Below are 6,191 nucleotides of genomic sequence, written 5' to 3' on the forward strand. Positions count from 1 at the left end.
TTCTTCTTCATCTTCTTCTTCTTCTTCTTCTCCTTCTCCTTCTCCTTCTCCTTCTCCTCCTCCTTCTCCTCCTCCTTCTCCTCCTCCCCCTCCTCCTCCTCCCTCCTTCTCTTTTTCAATAGTCTGGGACATAGACATATCTAGGTACCTGAAGAGGCAAAACATTTCATTCTTAGTTTTGCTATGGAAGGGATATGAAGAACTTGTAATCATTCTTATCTTCCCAGTTCCTGGAAGAGTACTTTAAGATACCCTTCTTGTAGATATAACGACAAGGAATGTGCACATGCATTGGAATGATTTGAGGACACTTGCTGAGACTTGCTGCTCCTGAGAGGTTCTGTTATACCAAAGATAGTGCAGTGACTAGACAGAAAAGTTTATGGAGAGAATAAGAAGCATTGGAAAATCTAAATGGTAGCGACTTCAAGGTTCCCATTCTGATATTCAGTATTAGAGCTCTTTAACAGATTGATATGATCTTACAGACAACATCACCACTGGCCTTCAAAAGGGGGCTCATCATGAATTAGATAGAGCATAGAGAGACATGTTCAAAGGCCTGCGAGCTAATGGAGAGGGCTGGATTGCGACTGAGCATGGAGTTAAACTCCTCCTGACTCAGTGATCACTATGGACACTTGAGAATAATGTATGTTAGGGAAATAAGTTAGGAAGATATAACTACTAAAGATTACCCATGAAGCACCTTGGACTTCAGAAAACAATGAAGGCATTAGTACTCTACCTTGAAGAATTGTGTGGTGAGTCCAGCAGTCTGCCCTAGCTATTCTATCAAAGCAACTTGGCATGCAATCAACTTTGAGTATCATGAAACCTGAAGATGGAGCCTTTTGTGTGTCATTAGAATTGCAAGACAAATCATCTTAGATGAACAGTCCATATAACTCTAAAGTACCTTTATTATACAGACTTATAATTATGTTTTTAATATATTTTATTTTTTATTCAAAGTAAGTTTTTTCACACAACATATTCTGATCATAGAAACCCTTCCAAGTCCCTATAAATGTCCCCCACCAGTTTCCCACACATGAAGTCTCACACCTTCTCTCTCTCTCTCTCCCTCTCTCTCTCTCTCTCTCAAAAAGAAACAGGCAAGTAAAAATAAATAAAGCAAAATAAAACAACAACAACAATAAAAACAAAGAAAAAGCAAATAAAACACACAGAGACACACATAAATCCATAAAAACACAAAATCAAAAATCATAATATACAAGCAAAAGACCAGTAATATAAAAAAAAATAATAATATCCAAGTGCACTGGCTGGTTTTATGTGTCAACTGACACAGGCTTGAGTTATCACTGAGAAAGGAGCTTTAGCTGGGGAAGTGCCTCCATAAGATCCAACTGTGGGGCATTTTCTCAATTAGTGATCAAGGGGGAAGGGCCCCTTGTGTGTGGTACCATCTCTGGGCTGGTAGTCTTGGATTCTATAAGAAAGCAAGCTGAGCAAGCCAGTGGAAGCAAGCCAGTAAAGACCATCCCTCCATGGCTTCTGCATCAGCTCCTGCTTTCTGACCTGCTTGAGTTCCAGTCCTAACTTCCTTTGGTGATGAACAGCAATATGGAAGTGTAAGCCAAAGAAACCCTTTCCTCCCCAACTTTCTTCTTGGTCATGATGTTTGTGCTGGAATAGAAACTCTGACTAAGACACCAAGCAAAGCAATATGAGACAAAAACCAAACAAACAACAAAAACTACTCCAAGCACACCATAGAGTTTATGTTGTCCTTCTACTACTGGGCGTGCAATCTGCCCTTCAGTGTTGTATACATCCAGTGAGACTCCATTGGTGAACACTTAGCTTTCCTTTGCAAATGGTTGTCACTGGAGGTGGCTTCTTGTTTGGTTAGAAGCAGTGGATTATGTCCACTTCCCTCTCTCAATGCTGGGACCCTGCTTGATTTGGACCTATAAAGATCCCGTGCACCCTGCCACAGTTTCTGTGAATTCATATGTGTTTGAGTCCTATTGAAGACATTGTTTCCATGGTACCATCTGTCCTTTCTGGCTCTGAGGATCTTTTTGCTTCTTCTTGTCCATAGTTTTTTGAACCCAGAGAGTAGGGCCTTGATGAAGATATCCCATTTAGAGCTAAATGTTAAACATCTCTCTGCCCATTGTCCTGTTGTGGGTCTCTGTGTTAGTGCCCATCTACTGAAGGAAGAATCTTTTTTATTTTGGCTCTTTACATACATAATAGGAAAAGGATCCATTCTTAGACTACTATTAGGAGATGTTCAACATTGGAGTTGATGGGTCCACAAACCCACCACCATGCTAACAGAAAAATGTTCTGAAGTTCAACTTTTAAAAAGCAAAGCTGTTGAATTTGCATCTTTTCTATACTCATTATGCCAGCCAGCCTAAATATATGGGATGTACATTGTCTATTGCAAAGACTGAAATGCCATTTATTCAAAAAGTATATTTAAAAGTTTTACCAGTAAGACCTCATGATTAAGTTCAAGCACTAAACTGGGAATGGGTGGACCAACTTGATTCCCAGACCTCATAAAACATTTAATTATCTGTGTAATTATGGACAAACAAGTTACTTTCTTTAAACTTAGCTCATCTATAAAATTCATAAAGTGGATAAAGCAAAGGAAAGTTATCTTGATAGCCCGAGGTTACTATGAAGTCCAAGAGAGAATAATGCACGGACTATTGCATTGCAAATTGGATTAAGCAATGTATAAATGTGAGAGATGATGTAATTCATCTTAAAATTTTAACTGGTGAATTTGGACTTGGCAAGAACTCATTTGAAATAACATTTCTTTGTAGAGTTCAGGACCTCTCCATCATCAGTGCCCCAAAGGTTTTTAAAGAGAATCACAAGGCTAAAACTCCACTACCACATTCAGAGTATGAAAAGCCCATTTAGCTGTCATCCCTAGCTCTTGGCTGACTCTCAGGGAATGCCAGCAAAATATCTGAAATTGGAACAGCAACCCACCAAGTACATCCAAATCTTTCATCAAACTGTGCCTAGTTTAGAAGTAATATTATGTTAGCATTACCCCCACTGTGGGTGATTTCTAATGAAACCAGTCTGCCAAGGTGAAATGAGAACATGTGTCACAGAGAAGCATAATTGGGCTGACCTGAGAACTAAGCCGAAAAGTAAATATCCTGTCAACTAAAGATGAGCAAAAAGGTTCCAGAAAAGAGCAAACCTCCCAGAGCTTGTCCATCAGATCCCTGTCCCCCAGACCAAGCTATCACTGTATCTTTAAAGTTCCTGAATGCACTTAGAAGAGACATCTGTAAATCTATTCATTGAGTCCAATTCTCTTGAAGTATAAACTCCCCTAATTGCTTACTAGCAAAATACAAATGTAAAAAAAAAAAAAAATGTTTTTCGGCTAGCAGGACAGCAGTGTAGGACACGAATGAGGCCATAGTCTTTAAGTTCAGCCCTGCATTGACATCATTGCATTGTCTTCCCTTTCTTGTCACCTCATTCTAGGCCCCAAGGTTTTGTCCTTCTTCTGTTCTCTGGGTCCAGAAATGTAAAGATAAGTAAAATGTTGAATTCTCTATTTTGATTCAGAGCCACCTCTATTCTTTCTTCCAGTCCGGAGTCACACTGTTCCTCTGCCACATTTATCCAAGGCTACTGAAGAAAGCTAAAAAAAAGTGCTGTCTTTATACTGTAACTTCCCTTGGAACACACATCCATTTGAATACTTATGTTGTCATGTGTTATAATTACTGTTTGAAGTTGGTGATCTAGTCTTTTCACCTTTCTATTCCAACAATCTCTATAGTATCTGGTTCAAGACGAGTGTTAAAACACTTGTTGAATAAATGATTCCCTAATTCAGTGCTTCCTTGGGCACCAAACAAGTTCATGTCTACCTCTTTAGTGTTCCTGTTCTCCAAATCCCTCTCCTTCAGAATGGACACTGCCCAGGTATAGTTTTTCCTCACGTTTTACTACAGTCACTTTAAGTACAATTCTTATTTAAAGGTTTATGTGTTTTTATTTTATGTCCATGAGTGTCTTGCCTGTGTGTATGTATGCTGACCATGTGTATGCCTGGTACCTGCAGAGGTTACAAGAAAGCATCGAATCCCTTGGGAATGGAATTACAGGTGTTTTTCAGCTGACAGGTGGATGCTGGATACTGAACCCAAGTCCTTTGCAAAAGCAGCAAATGTCTTTATCCACTAAATATCTCTTTAGCACCTCTAATGGGATTCTTATATTCCATTTTTATGACTCTCTGATGTATTTCCTGATCCTACTAGACTTATCTATAGTGTCATTCACTTCTTCCAATGTTAAAACTGCTCTAATTTGTCTTCTTTTTTTAAAATCTCAGTTTTTAATCATTTATAACTATGAAAGATGCAAAATTAAACAAATAACCCTTTAATATGTTTCTAAATACATCTTATGATTTGTGAGTGTCAGGTACTCTCTTAGGATTTATAATCATTTTTTAAATATCACTTTTACTTAACAAATCCATTGTACTAATAGCTACTAGAAACATTTAAAAACAGAAATCTTACTTAGCTATAGCAATTAAAAATGCATGCAATATGATACATTTCATCTACAACCTTCCACAGACTAAGGAATCAACGGAGTCCCAAGGAGAATAATTATACAGTGTCTGACTCAGTGTGCTAACAACAACTGTAAACACAGAGCTTTTCTTTTTTTTTTAAGCTAGTAAATTCTTTTTTTATTAGATATTTTCTTCATTTACATTTCAAATGCTATCCCCTTTCCTAGTTTCCTCTCTGAAAGTCCCCTATAACCTCCCCCAGCCATGCTCCCTAACCCACTCACTCCCACTTCCTGGCCCTGGCATTCCCCTGTACTGGGGCATATAATCTTTGTCTAATTTGTCTTCTTAAAGTCCCAATTTCTCCAAACTATTAAATAGTTTATGTACTTTTGATGCCTACATTCATACATACACAAATTCTCTTTCTATGTAGATAGATAGATAGAGAGATAGAGAGATAGATAGATAGAGAAAGGTAGAGAGAGAGAGAGAGAGAGAGAGAGAGAGACCGATAGAGATACATAAATACAGAGAGAGGTACATAGATACATATATCTAGATAGATATCTAGATAGATAGATAGATAGATAGATAGATAGATAGATAGATAGATAGATAGATAGATAGACAGACAGAGATACATATATCTAGATGGATAGATAGATAGATAGATAGATAGATAGATAGATAGATAGATAGATAGATAGATAGATAGATATACATAGATGCAGAGAGAGAGAGAGAGAGAGATAGGAATATGTGTGTGTGTTTTTCTGTCTGTGACCTAGCCATTCAGTTCCAGGAAATTCAATGCCCTCTTTTTGACCTCTGTGGGCACCAGCACTCAATGCACTCAATATACATGCAGGCAAAACTCTCCTATACATGAATAAAAATAAGTAAATCCTTTTAAGAAAATGAAAAGGAACCCCATGATGGGTATAAAGGAATAGCAGAAGGTGATGGCATCGACTGAGGAGAGGCCTTGAATAATATCATCCCAACACATGAAGACATGATAGTTGGAGTCTAAGAAAGCTACAGTCTGAAGCACCAGTTGCCTCTGATAATAAGAGGAGAGTCAGGAACTCAGAGTAAAGGGGGCATGAATGATGGCTAGATGCTGACACTAGGTGAGTGTGGACACTAATGAAAATGTCAGAAGGGGCTGATGGACCAAATGCAAGGGGTGACCCTGAAGTCATTGTGATGCTACTATGCCCTACTGTATGGCTCTGTCTAGCATAACCACAGAGTTTAGATATAAGTCTATAGAAGTAGTAAATAGGGGTCATGTTGTGTCAATTCCCCAAATTATGCAAAAAAGAAAGCTTAAAAGAGAGAAGAGCAGGTCTGAATGTTTCTACTAAGGTTCTTTTATTGCCCATTTGTGCAACAGGGTACCACTTTGCCTTTTTTCTCCACCCTCAAGTTGCAACTAAGACCAAAAGCTGAGAACCAAGTTGCCAGGTACAAGTCAAGTTCTACAGGAAGCTTCCAACCACCTTATCTAGTATCTACACATATCTTGGAAAAAATATACAGGCCTGAAAACAGCAGAGTTTCTGGAAGATGTAGAAACAAACACATGTATGTGTTGGTAGAGCATGGCATGGGAAAGGATAACAGTAGA

Source organism: Mus musculus, chromosome 15, assembly GCF_000001635.26.
Source record: "Mus musculus strain C57BL/6J chromosome 15, GRCm38.p6 C57BL/6J".
Lineage (NCBI taxonomy): Eukaryota > Metazoa > Chordata > Mammalia > Rodentia > Muridae > Mus > Mus musculus.